This window comes from Phoxinus phoxinus (assembly GCF_949152265.1).
Source record: "Phoxinus phoxinus genome assembly, chromosome: 11".
NCBI classification, from domain to species: Eukaryota; Metazoa; Chordata; class Actinopteri; order Cypriniformes; family Leuciscidae; genus Phoxinus; species Phoxinus phoxinus.
This window is the reverse complement of record NC_136886.1, coordinates 16,201,208-16,215,184: the sequence shown is the minus strand read 5'-3', so window position 1 is coordinate 16,215,184 and position 13,977 is coordinate 16,201,208.

The following is a 13,977-nucleotide window of genomic DNA, read 5'->3' as shown; positions in this document are numbered from 1 at the left end:
GCCATTACACCAGTCTTTGTCACATGATCCTTCAGAAATCCTATTAAAATGCTGATTTGATGCTCAATAATCATTCCTCATTATTATCATTGATGTTGAAAACTAATCCATTTGTTCTTAAAGGATTAGTTCAGGCCAAAATTAATATTTTTCACTCACCTCAGATTAACGGTTCTGTTTAGTTCTATGGACTCTTATTTTGATATTCTGTTTCCTTTAGTTCCTCTTTCCTTGCTCTGTTTAGTTTCCATTTCCTTGGTTTCTGTTTGTTTATGTTCGTGTTGGATTCCATGATTAATTGTGATTTGCGCGTGTCTCGTTTAGCCTTATCATTTTTTCCCTGTGTGTATATATATATATATATATATATATATATATATAGTCCTTAGGTATCAGTCCTAGTTCTCCTTTTTACCTCAAGTGTTTATTTATCCCGCATTTCAATATATCGGTTTAGTAATTTTTTTCCTCCTCTGAAATTACAATACCACTATAAGAAACACAACACTGAAAATGCAATTGCCATATAAAAATCCATTTGCCCAGCTATCATGTTCTAGGCCGAGAAACCAACCAAACTAGTCATAGAGAGGGATTTTTCCGCTGATGATCACTACTGGAAGGAGCAAAGGAATCAGTGTGGACCCCATCAAAGTTGTTAAATAAAGCTACACCAGCCAGAACTTCATCTAGATACATACTGGATAAGTATATCCTGATCTAACCGGCCAGATCCACACACACAAAAAAAAGATGCACTAAATCTGGTAAAACACATTTATTTGTTGCATAGAGGGGAATAAACTAGTCACTACTTAATTTATTTTGGTTTAAAATATTATTTTTACATCTAAGCTTGTTACTTAGGTTAGGTGATTATATTTAGCAGACTGAATGGGTCCTGTAGAGTAAATTACATGGCATGTCTCGGGCAAATTGAGAGCCGATCACAATAAGCAAAGCTTATTGGTTATTTAAAACATGCTTCCATCCAATGTAATTGCACATAGGCTTTCCAACAGATGTAAATCAATATTTACACTGTATAGTAGTAGTACATTTATCCCTCACACGTGTCCTGCAAAATCACATCTACTGTCCTACAACAGAGCAACAACCTCCCTGTTTGTTTATTAAAGGCTATTGAATTAATAACCTCATAATGCGTGTTGACTACACCAATACTGTGGCACTCAGTGACCCTGTCATTGTATGGAAAGAGCTGCGTGAAGAAAAGGATAAACAATCTCCTTTTGTGTTTCACTGAAGAAGTAATAGTGTAGCATAGACATGTTTGGCAAGACCTCATGGTTAAGGAGATGATGACTGCGTTTTTATTTTTGGGTGAACTAATCTTTTCATATTCTCTGGTCTTGGGCTTTTCCATGTTTGTATTGTGTCCATGTCTTTAGTGCTTGTCATCAGCAGTGGAGAGTTATGCAGTAATGTGGCTGGAGCTGCAGGGCAGTAAGTGCATTAGTTTTGTCCAGCCATATAAAGTAATGGGAGCTGGAGGTGGAGGCGTTTCTGCCTTGAATTCTAATAAGGTGCTTTTCTGACTCAGGTACAATCAGTCATTTGTTTTAGCTTGTAGCCTCTGTGGGGACAAGTTGATCTGTGATGGGGCACTAAGTGTACTGTGAGCATGAAGACTTCAAATCCCATGTGTTACCAAATAAAGTGACGCATGACAGCTGATCACAAGGAGACCAAATGGCTGTCAGTAAGCTCTGACTCCACTTGGTGTGTTCCTTGTGTGTTAAATCATGCCATATTTTGTACTCTTTTTGCCAAGGTTCACTTGCTGTATGTTAGTTACTAAAAACCAAATATAGATCACTGCTGTTTAAGTGAGGCTGGTTTTGTGGTAATTTCTTAATGGTGACATTGTTGAAATGGTGACAACTTTTAAGCTTTCAGAGCAAGCGGTCTATTTGCAGTTTAGTGTCAATAAATAGGCTTTTTTAAACAGCTTTTCCTGCTGAGCTATAAAGATTTTGTCTCGGTCCTTGTGGATTTTAGTGACTAGTTTAATTAATTTTTTATTGATTGTAATTACAACTTTATTTGTTACAAATATCTTGCAATATGAATTATAATCTCACAGTCTTATAACTTTATATAGTCTTTATATCTCACAATAGTAACTTTGTAACTCAACATTCTTCAAAATATGTTGTTTTGTGTCTTAAGAAGAAAGTCAGTCATACAGGTTTGGAATATCTTCAGGGTTAGTAAATGATGAGCTCAAAAATTATGTTTACATTATCATCCCCACATTTAGTGCAGATCAGTTTGATCCATGAACGTTACTTGGTACTTTTCGTTTACTGCTGCAGAACCGGCATCTGAATAACCTCTTTGGCGTTGTAGTCTTATAAGAGATTGGGCGTTTTGCCTGAGAGTTGAAGGATGTGACCTCATAAAAGCTGCAGTCAATATTTGGAACATCTACAGTAGCTGTCATTACTCAAATGTGCTCTTCTCTGAAATTGGTGCCAACCGTTTGGGGGATATTTTGGGTCTAAAGAGGTGATATAACCTGGTGGTCCAAATTCTCTATTACCAGAACCTAAACATTAGCATTCTGAAGTTTGTGTCATGATATGGCAATGAGGTATTAGACAGGAAAGTAAGACCTGTACAAAAGTTTGGGGTTGGTAAGAATTTTTTGAAGGACGTCTCTTGTGCTCACCAAGGCTGTATTTATTTGATAAAAAAAAAAAATATATATATATATATATACCCGTTATATATACCCGTTATATGTGTAACATTTATATTAGATCCGTGGATTACACTAGGTCTTAATATATAGGCTGTCTGACTCATTAATGTTAATCAATCAAAAAAAGTTGAATATATATTTTTCCTATAGATATGGGTTTTGACTTGGTGTGTGCCAAATAAATTTTTCCCTGTCTGCTGCCTTGGATGTCCGCTCCGGATAGTCTTGTCACTGGTAAAAAAAAAAAAGGTGAGATTTCGATCAACCAATTAGTGATGTAATTTTCCAGTATCCTGTGATTAGTCACATGACATTTACAGCTCTGGTGATTGGCTTAAAAATGATGGCCCAGTGAGCAAAGATGGAAATATTAGTTGCATATACTTCCAGGGGTTCCTGCTTCAGCCTAGCAGTTGCCATTATTTAATTGTTTATAGACCTCAATGCGTTGTGTGTAACTTTTGACAAGATGTAGCTATTATAACATGACACCCAGTTATGCCAGTCTGCCACTGATTTTGTTTGTGTTCCAACCACGTTGTGGTCTCTGCTTCCAGCATAACCACGTCCTTTCTGAGTGTGTAAACCTCCGTTAGTCTAGCTGAGAGCAAAGAGGAGGATCGCAGGGGAGGAGTGGGGGGGAGAGAGAGACAGCATTACTGAAAAATGAGCTGTGTCATTCTTGGGGAATCTAACAGACCACAGTTTAGAGTCCTGTAGCACCAGCCGTCCCCTTACGGCCAGCATGCAGGTCCACGTGTTCACCCGTGAAGCTCTTTGGCGGGCTCAAGCGGGGACAAGCTCCTAGCCCCCTTTCTCACTGTCCTATCCTGCGTGCACTGCATCATGGGATCACCTTGACGCAGCTTCTGGGGGTGGGTGGGGAGTTCGGATCAGAGCTGAGGAGTACCTTGCTGAATCGGGTGGTCTGTCAAACCCTGGATGCCACGCTGTGCCGGGTTTCACCTCAGGACTAGCAAGTGACATGCTGGCCTCCATTTGGTACGCCAAAAAGATGGGACGACGTCTGATCAGTAGCATTAGGAGGACCAAGAGATTGCAGCTGCAGTTGCTGGTGGGTAATAGTTAGTATTATATACGTGAAGCAGGTTTGTGGAATGCATGCCCACAGGACGTGTTTGCTCCAGACAGAATGACTTTGAGCTGTGCATGTAAATTACTGGACAGATAAGCAGGGGGAAAGATTGCCTCCGCTGTAACATCCTCCTTTCTTTTTAAATGCAACGCTTTACGGACATGGTTTTAAAGGTGTAAGTTTATCATTTAGTTTTTGTTAGAAGCAGTATTTTCTATGTACTTTCATACTGAAGTATGCACAGATGTGGACTGTCCAGTTTAACTGCAAAGTAACTGCAGCATACATCTTGTTTCTTTGTTTAAAGTTGTCCTATTTTTGTTATGTGTGTGGTTTAGTTTTTTCTAGTTTTTTACAGAGCTCCCTAAGGGGACGTGGTGATGGACAAAAATATGAGAGGGGAGGAAACATTGTATTTCATTGTTTTTGCATTCACTCTCAAAAAGTATTACGTGCCTCATTATTTCACTCACAAAGGTTTTGCGAGCAGACACTACGTTATTCAGGGGAACAGAGAGAATGCATAAGCATTGGAATATAATTTTTTTCCCATAAGATTTGTTCCCCATCACCTTATCCCTTAGGGTGTCCGTAGGTTTTGTATTTTGGTTTGGTTGTGTTTAGTTTGTTTTCAGTTGGTTTTGGTTTGTTAATAGTGGTAGTAAAACGTTTTTTTTTATTTACTTATTATTTTGCCTTGCAAATATTGTAAGTGGCACACAGTTCTTTTGTTGAAAAGAAAAGAAAAAAATATGTTCATGCTGTGATTGCATTTTTTTTTTTTTTACTCCATTAGCATGATAATTAACTTCTTTAAAAAGCGTAACCCTGGTTTTACAGACAAGGCTTAAGCAAGTCTCAGACTAAAATACAAGTTTGAGCTGTTTTAACTGAAAGAAACTTGCACTGACATATCTTAAAAGATGTCACTCCCATTGTTTTGTCTCAAGAAAGATGCACACCAGTAATGTTTTTGTCTAAGGCATGTTTATAAAATCTACTTAAATGTCCTAATTTAATTAAGGCCTAATCCTGGCTTAATCTAAGCCCTGTCTGTGAAACCGGGCCTTAAAGTGACAGTGTACCCAAAAATGAATAGTTATAATTCTGTTTTTTTTTTTTTTTTTTTTTTTTTTTACCTTGCTTCTGTAGAATGCAAAAGGTGTTGTTAGGCATAGAGACAGTTCAGCTGTTTCCATACAACAAAAGTAGAGGTTTATTTATAATAGCTTCAAAGTGTCAAAAAAGCACCATGAAAGTATTATGTAAAGAGGTATATGATTTATGATTTTTTTTAATGATTCTTTATGATACTTTTTTTTCTTTTCTCGAGTTTGGCATAATTTGAACGAGAGCTGCTCTGACATTCTGCCATGTATCTCCTTTTGTGTTTCACGGAAGAAAGAAAATATGTAAAATTATATACGGTATATAATTTTACATATTTTCTTTCTTCCGTGAAACACAAAAGGAGATACATGGCAGAATGTCAGAGCAGCTCTCGTATATATATATATATATATATATATATATATATATATATATATATATATATATATATATATATATATATATATATATATATATTTAACAATTTTATACAATCATTTTTGTTAGAAGCAGTATAAATGGTTGAATAACTAAAGCTCATGACATGAGCTCATCCCCATGTGTTTTTCTTATCATTAGATATGCTGCATTTTAAAAGTCTCTCGGTGGTTCTGCATTTTTATACCTTTAATGTAATTGTGTGTCTGTGAGCATGAAAGGAAAATGTACTGCGAATACGATAATGGAACAATCATGCGGTGTCTGCCGACAGAAGATATACACATTAACATGTAGAGTAGCACCACATGCCATTTTTATTGTCACCCCATCTCTGAAATAACTGCTCATCTCTTTGCGTGTTTATTGCTGAAATTCATTTGGCCTTAAGACTGAGAGCTTGGGGAAGAGGCAAGGGACGCTCCGAAGGCTTTTGTCCTTGTATTGTGCTATCGATTGATTGCCCATAATGCTGGTGGTTGGGGACAAGGAGGAATGGCTCTGAGACTGTGAGGTGATAAACAAAAGAGACAGCTGCTTATTAGAATGGAGAGGCATCTTTAAAATGAGTCAAAGTATTTCAACAAACGTGTCTGTTTGTGAGGGCACACTTTTTGTGATTGAGTGTACAATACCAGTAGAAAACCGGTTCTAGTTTGTGAAAAAAGTGAAAGAAGTCTTGTCCAAAATGTTTTACATTTAGAACCATTTGATTTTTTTTTTTGTCAAACCAGTGTTGTCAAGATTAAAGAGCTACAAAAGCTTTTTGTATATGTAGTTTAATTTCTATTACAATTAATTAGAATTGAATTTAATATGACATTACATTTTTAATTTATTAATTTATAAATGTATATAGCCTACTGGGTGTCAAAAGTTACCATCTGAAAATCTGGGAATTACATTTTAAACATTTAGTATGAAAAAATGTTATGACAGAGGATATGATTATCAGACTTTACTTTCAAATAATAAGAAATACTGTCATTATCTTTTTTGGTTCAGCTTTTTACTCAAGTTTTTAGGATGATAATAATGTTAAATGTGAAAATCAGCATTTTTACCCAGTCCCCAGTGTTGGACCCCATTGTATGCAACACCAATCTCAGAAATCATTTTTAATTAATGTTTTTTGCCAAGGCATAATTGTTTAATAATAGAACAAATTAATATTAATGTTCATTCATTAATATCCGAAGCAGTTAGTTGAATTAATTTTGACTGGTGGACAATACAAAAAAACAACAACAACAATAGATTAAAATTATCTATGGACCCGAATGATTATTATATAGATTTAGGTGTGAGATCTATTGACTCAAGCAACCTAGCAACCATGAGCATCTTAGCAACAAGCGGACTTAGTCAGCAATCTGGCAACATCCCAGAACGCCCTAATATTGCAGTGAGTTTTGCATAGACAAGCACCACCTACATTGTACTGCTATTATAAAAACAGTAATATTCTAAAGTACACAAGAACAAAGGAAGCAGAAAAAGGCAAATTGGTGATTGGCATGGATGTTTATGCATTTGCAATGGTTTCCTCTATTCTTTCTCTGCTTTTTTAGTTTTCTTATAATACAGTCTGCAGAACCCATATTACTGTTTGCTTTGTAGTCTTTTGCTCTATAGGGAAATAAATGAGCTGTACAGTAATTAAATGATCACGCCTCTCTCTTACATGTCATAGGCTGAACTGAACATTTTGTGTTGGAACAATGACGTTCTGCTCTGACAGTCAAAGAAGTGCAATATCAATCCTGTGTCTATCAATGTGACAAAGAGCTTGTCTTACCTGTAAAGTATGATTTGCCATTCTACAGTACTTTGCTTCATCAGCAGTGCAATAAAGCCCAGAGCAGTTTTGCTTTGGTACACAGATTTTACATTAGTCATTAAGTGGCGACTCAATCCAGTAGCAAAATAGTTTAACATACGAAAGTAAAAAAAGAAAAAGTCCCTAGATAGTGTTATTAATAAAACTTCAGTGTTTAATCATAAAAAAAATAGTTTGAATGTTAGTCATTTTATCAATATCACCATTAACTGCATAAAGCCAACAATATATGTGAACTTATTAACTTGACACACAGAATATGGAAATATCTGTTGAATTTTTACTCCCGGCAGCCAATAATCCAAAACGCTAAATTTCAGTCAGCACAAACCATGTTTATTTATTGTTAAATTGAATTCAATGTAGTCTTGGTTGTAGTTATTGTGGTTTTGTTAGTTCATTTCAAGAATGAGAGCGTGTCCATGTTGTAATTTGTCTACTTCTACCAAGTTTATTGGAGGAATTTTTCTCTAAAATGCTAAAATAGTTTTTTATGGGATGTACACATTGATGTCAACAAGGAATGGTTTCCCCCCCTCTCTCTTAAACATTAAGCTCATCTATATTGATATTCTCATAGCTACAGTATGATTACATATATTGTTTTTCCCTGCACACCTGTGGCCCAATTTAAGGTGGTGACTCATCAGTTGAGAACTACATGTCTAGAGTGATCAGTGTTACAGTAAGGTTTGGATAAGGTGTGTAAACTTTCACACTTGTGTAATTGTCAAATCCAGCTGTTGATTTTAAGACACCTAATTAGATCCGAGAACTAGATCTGGATCTTGCGATAATACAGTAGCATGAATCTCTGTACGAGTTTAAACCGTCTTGAGCTGCTGTGATGTTGGGGGTCTGGATTTTCGAGGTGTCCATGAAGACGGTATGCCATGGTGAGGGGTCTACAGCAACACTCATGAAAAATAAATGCAGTGTTTTTATTTAATTGCTGATGAATTATTGATACACACCAACATTTAAAAGGTCAAATTTAAATGAGAATGCTAGAAAGCATGTCCTGGGGCATTGTCTCAAGGCAGTGATTTGTGTCATTGTTGGCTTGCGTAGACTTTCAAATACAACTGAATTATAAAATAAAATAAAATATTGTTTAAAAAAATTATTTCATTTAGTCACTTTTTTTGTTTATTTAGTAAATGCAAATAACTCTATGCTATTACAGTGTTTTTTTTTAAAGCGGCTTTAGTGCCATTATTTCCCTTAACCACAAAAGGACGTCATAGATTTGTTTGTTTGTTTTTTGCCCTTCCTTGTGCTTATTTGAAAATTGCCGGTATAACTGAAGATGTTTGCCAGTATCTCCGATCAGATGCTGTGCTCTAAAAGGCCCATCGCTGGTGGTTCTTTAATTTCTATTAAAGCCCTGTGAATATAAGCTATTTAGGTGGAGGAGAAGGCAGGGCTCTGGCTCTGTGGGGTTGCTTGCTTTATTTGATGTGGAAGCTGTTGCCATGGTTTTGGTCCTGGGGGAATAGAGGCACAAGCTGTGACAATGTCTGTTACCTCATTTGACACCTGTGGCACACCTTGGATAGTTTTTACCGGCACAGAGCCGCCGTCAATAGGTTTGGCTGCAGAGCGTTGCCGTGGTGGAGATCTGCAGGAATTCTAGTCTTATTAAAAAAGACGAGGTTATTTTTGCAATCGCTTTCTCTCTTCTTTTTTTTCTGCCTGTGAAGGCACAGCCTTTTGTCTCCCCCTCACTGAATCATGTGTGTGTGGAAAGAGACTGCAGCGTGTGAAAGCTGATCTGTGTCAGAAGGAGCATCCAGACAGCATGGAATCGTCATCTTCTTCTGTACGCGTAGCGCACGCTCGCTTTCTGGATCTACCTTTACCCCTGGACCTCACTGGATCTATGCCTCTCTCTCCCGTTCGGAGCCGTGAGTATGTTTGCTAGCACAAAGTTTTATAATCATTAGGTAATCGTATCTTTTCCGACAATGAAGCTTTTAGTCTAAAGTGCAAGGAGGAGGGAAAAATCAATAGCTTTGCTGAAATAGTTTTTGTGGCTCGGCTGGCTCTAATGATCAGCCGGAGAACTGGAGTCCTCCGAGTGTGGCCATGCCTAAGAAAAAAAGGACTACAACAACACCAATCGTTTCTTTTTCATCAGGGTACCACCCTGAATGCCAGCATCTATATTTAATGCGCAGTGGAAGGCTTTCTTTTGCTTTTAAGAAAGTGATGTGATTGATACCTGCTCGTGGACGATCTTGTAGCCCCAGTCCATTTAGATTAAGAATCCCTGGAGAACTGTGGGCTTTCGACTGCAACACTTGCCAGTTAATTGAACCCATTTCCTGCTTCTCCAGGCTCTTAGGTTCTCCCCCATGCACAGAGAGCTCCCCGGTCCTTCATTGATCCTCTCTCAGGTCTCCGCTCGTCTGGAGCTGGAGTCACATCCCAGAGTAGCGTGCACCATTCGTGGGCAGCACGATCACCTCCTCCCTTCTTGCTGCCCACTCCACCTTCCAGCATGAGACTGCTGCACACTTGATCTCCCAGCTGGTGAGGACAGGAAGGTTGTGAGTTGGGCGTGGATGGATTTTGGGGCTGTCGGCTCCGACTTTACGCTTGCATTGTTCCGTCGTCGGATCCGTGAGAGGATGCTGTAACCTTATCCAGGTGCACCCTCCCTCTTCTTCCACGCTTCCACTTTCCGAACTGCCTCGGCGCTTGACAGCTGTTGCGGATCTGTCCTGGCCCCAAGGGCTGTGATGAACTACATCTTTGGGAACAACACGCTGTACCCGCGAGGCGGTCGGGCCAACACCGCATCCGGTCATGCTGCCCCAGGGTCCAAACAGAGGCAGTGGGCCAAACGGAGCTCCAGCGAAGAACTGCCTTCGTCTTCCTCTCGCTGGCAGCAGCTGCTGGCCTTCTTCACCCGACGCGGTGCCTTCAGCGACTGCATCACTGCAGGAGCAAGCCAGGTAACTCTTCGCCACAGCACACCTGCTGCATGAGATGATGCACGTGTACTTGCAAAGTGTGGGGAAACGTCACTGTAAACTAGTTGAGCTCTTGAGAATGCCTATTTTAGCCATTCAGGGTTTGGTTTTGTTGGGGTTTTTGACCTAGAGTGAAACATCCATGTCTTTCAACACCTCCTAATCCTTACAGAATTAAATGTACCATTTATTTGCTTAGTTTGTCCTTTCACTGTTTGCAAAGGCAATAGCATTTTGTAACATATTACTATGAACAACAGGGATGTTGACTGGACACGTAGCTTTGGTACATCTACCTTTTGCTATGATTGTTGCTTGTAAAAAGCAATGCCAGTGTTATCCTTTTAGTAGAAAAGATTTGGTTTTGTTGGAGTTTTCTTGTCTGGAGTGACGCATCTACATCTTTCAGTTAGTCTTAATCCTTTTATTTGCTTAGTTTGTCCTTTCATGTTTGCAATGACAATAACTTTAGGGTAAGAACATCTCATATTATGAGCAGAAAAATGCTTAGTCCTGATAGTCACTTTGCTTGTAGGAAAGTACAGGTAAGAAGCTATGTATTCAATGAATTATATTTGCTGATGAAATTGGCTGAACTATTCAGTGAAAGCCCATTTAATTGAGAGTTACAATACATAATCATACTGGACAGTTGAAGTATCTGCTTCCCATAGGTAGAGGAAAGCACTCAGTTGGTGAATGATAGTCCTCTTGAATATAATCATATAAAGCGGTTAAGTCGAAGTAGTTCTGCTCCTCTTTTCTGGCCAGAAGTGACCTGAGGGACCGGACCAAAAAAAAAAAAAAAGTAGTCTGTCTGGTAGGCTGGTTCTGATCCCCAGAACAAACGGCCACTTATTGTGTCATGGGGGGTCATGCCCTAGAATGAAAGCAAGACCATTAGAAGCTGCAACAAAGTGCTTTACAGTCAGTTCTTTTATTCCTGCCATTAACTTTATCATCACACTTGTTACAAACTTCTTTTTCATTAATGTTTTTAAAAGGGCCAAACCAGCAATTCTTCCTAATGATACCTACATAACACAGTTTGTTCTTTTTCTAAAAATAGAGTTTGGGAGTGCTTTACAGTATGCTTAACTTAATAGACCTTATATAGGGATGCTATGATAGGCATCGTATTCCTATAGGTAGACGTGGATCAGCTGAGAGTCAGCTGATGCAAGCTTGACTGACTTGACCTGCCAGAACTAACACTACTCTTGATTTGGGTCATCTGCAGATAATCAAATGTTCATATTTTAATATAAGTGCATATATGATTATTGCCATACTGAGTCTGGTACACTGCAAACATTGAATATGAAGTGATAAGAGCAAAGCAATATATGCATAGGAGTGACCATGGATTTGTGATGCAACCCAATGCAACTCACTAGACCATTGCTGAGTTGGACAGACATTATTAACACTGAAAACTTTTTAGGAATGTACTATTGCAGCTATGGTTGTTTTATCACCATCAGGTGATGGTGTAATTTTGAGTAATGTTACAGTAGCCAAATGAATGGGAACTTCAAAAAAACTACTGCCATAATTCCAACTTTCAAGTTTTCTGGAGCCATATGATGGCAATTAAGATTATCAATCAATAATGACTTTCATTTTGGTCTGTCTATCAGACAATGCTGTGACCAGATCCTTGAGTGAGTGGAGTTGTAATGAGTGCATGAGTCATAGGCAGGGCTGGCGTCAGAGGGGGCAAAAGGGGGCATTGCCCCCTCAGTTTCAATTTGTCCCCCCTCAACCCCCAAAATGTGATTGATTTGACTGTTAGACATGTACAATCACACCGGTGCGATTCAAATGTTTTTGCGTTTTTTCTGGCGCTAAGCCAGAGATGGATGCGTTCAGTGCTTTTAACCACATAATGTTTATTTTAGGTTAAAGAGAACATGTAAACTAAAAAAGTTTACTCTGTTCTTCTCCCTGTTCACCGGCCACTTACTTCTATTTATTTTGGGAGAAATGGATGAATTTACGTGATGTACATCAGACAGATGCGTTTCTCTGAATTGGGGTGCAAACTAACATTATGCGCTATAGATCAACTAACATGATAATTATAAAGACAAAACACATCCACATATTTGACAATCGGAATATATAAAAATTGTCATGATATAATTAACAAATTTGTGAATGTTTTAAATAAAAAAGAAATATAGTAATAGCAATACATATACCTGTAATATAGATCTCTCAAATTATAATATTGGGTGAATAATTATTTTAAACCCTTAGCTGAACGTCTACAGTGATCCATCTGATATTTTGGTTGCTGATAGCATAATATAATCGATTTTTTTTTTTGCTTCACCTTGCATCGTATTGCAGAGATGCTCATGCATGTCAGAAGTGCTGCATTATGTTATGTCTGTCTGGAAGCCTAAAAGTATTAATCCAACTTGGCGTACGTTTATTTGTTTTACTTGCTATTTGCATAAAATATGGCATCTTCAATCAACCATATTTAAATGTCACAGCTGAATGTATCAAATGACACATACCATGTAAAAGTTTGGCTTCACCTTGATCTCACAAAATGGGGAAAGTTATTGCTAAGACTCCAAGGTAATGTGAAGCCGTTGGCTTTTAGATTTATGGACCATTGGAAGTCATGGATCCACTTAATGAGAAAGCGAAATACATGAAGATCTGTGCTTTGAATCAAACATAATTTATGAGCATGAAATTCATCTTACACTGAAGGAGGGAAATGATTTAACTGGAAAAACGCAAAGTATTTGATCAGTTTTTCCACAAAAGCTTCGAGAGACCGAAAGAGCATGGCATCAAAAGACAAAAGCATTTACTTTAGAGCAGTTGTGTTGCTTATGGGCTGCATAATTATAATTTAATCAAAACAAGGATAGGTTATGAACCAGTCAATGAAAAAGAAAGTGTTCTATAGTAATGCCACTGACCTTTTTGTATCTTGAGTCCACTTTTCTATTTAATTATGTTATGCTGATATATATTATATTCTATTATTATATATATTATAATGATTTTTTTTTTACAATTTATATTTTCTCCTTTTGCTTTAATGTTTGCAGCACTCAAGTTTGTGTAAAACCTCATGCCAAAAATCTTTAAATGTTCTATTTGTTTTCTAGCTCTAAAGGATATTTTAAATGACATATTTTCGGTGTGGACACATATTTCTGTGTGACATGCATATGTCTGTACTGTATATGTGTGTACTCTTTATGCGTCACATATATAACATTTCCATGTTCTACCTGCTTCTGTTGATCTATTTCTTGTAAAGGCATCGCAATGATATGCCAGGCTTCCATCATCCACCCACCAAGATCTCAAGCTCAGCCCCACCTTCGTGTGTGTGTGTGTGTGTGTGTGTGTGTGTGTGTGTGTGTGTGTGTGTGTGTGTGTGTGTGTGTGTGTGTGTGTGTGTGTGTGTGTGTGTGTGTGTGTGTGTGTGTGTGTGTGTGTGTGTGTGTGTGTGTGTGTGTGTGTGTGTGTGTGTGTGTGTGTGTGTGTGTGTGTGTGTGTGTGTGTGTGTGTGTGTGTGTGTGTGTGTGTGTGTGTGTGTGTGTGTGTGTGTGTGTGTGTGTGTGTGTGTGTGTGTGTGTGTGTGTGTGGCACAGGTGAAATTAGGAGCTAAATGAGCGATGTAGTTGCATTAGCATTTGTGTAACCACTTATAGAAACTAATAACATTGCCATGTTGTTAAAATCTAATAGATAGATGTCACCTACCTCATGCAATATACATTTCAATACATACAATGAGTCTTGTTTTATT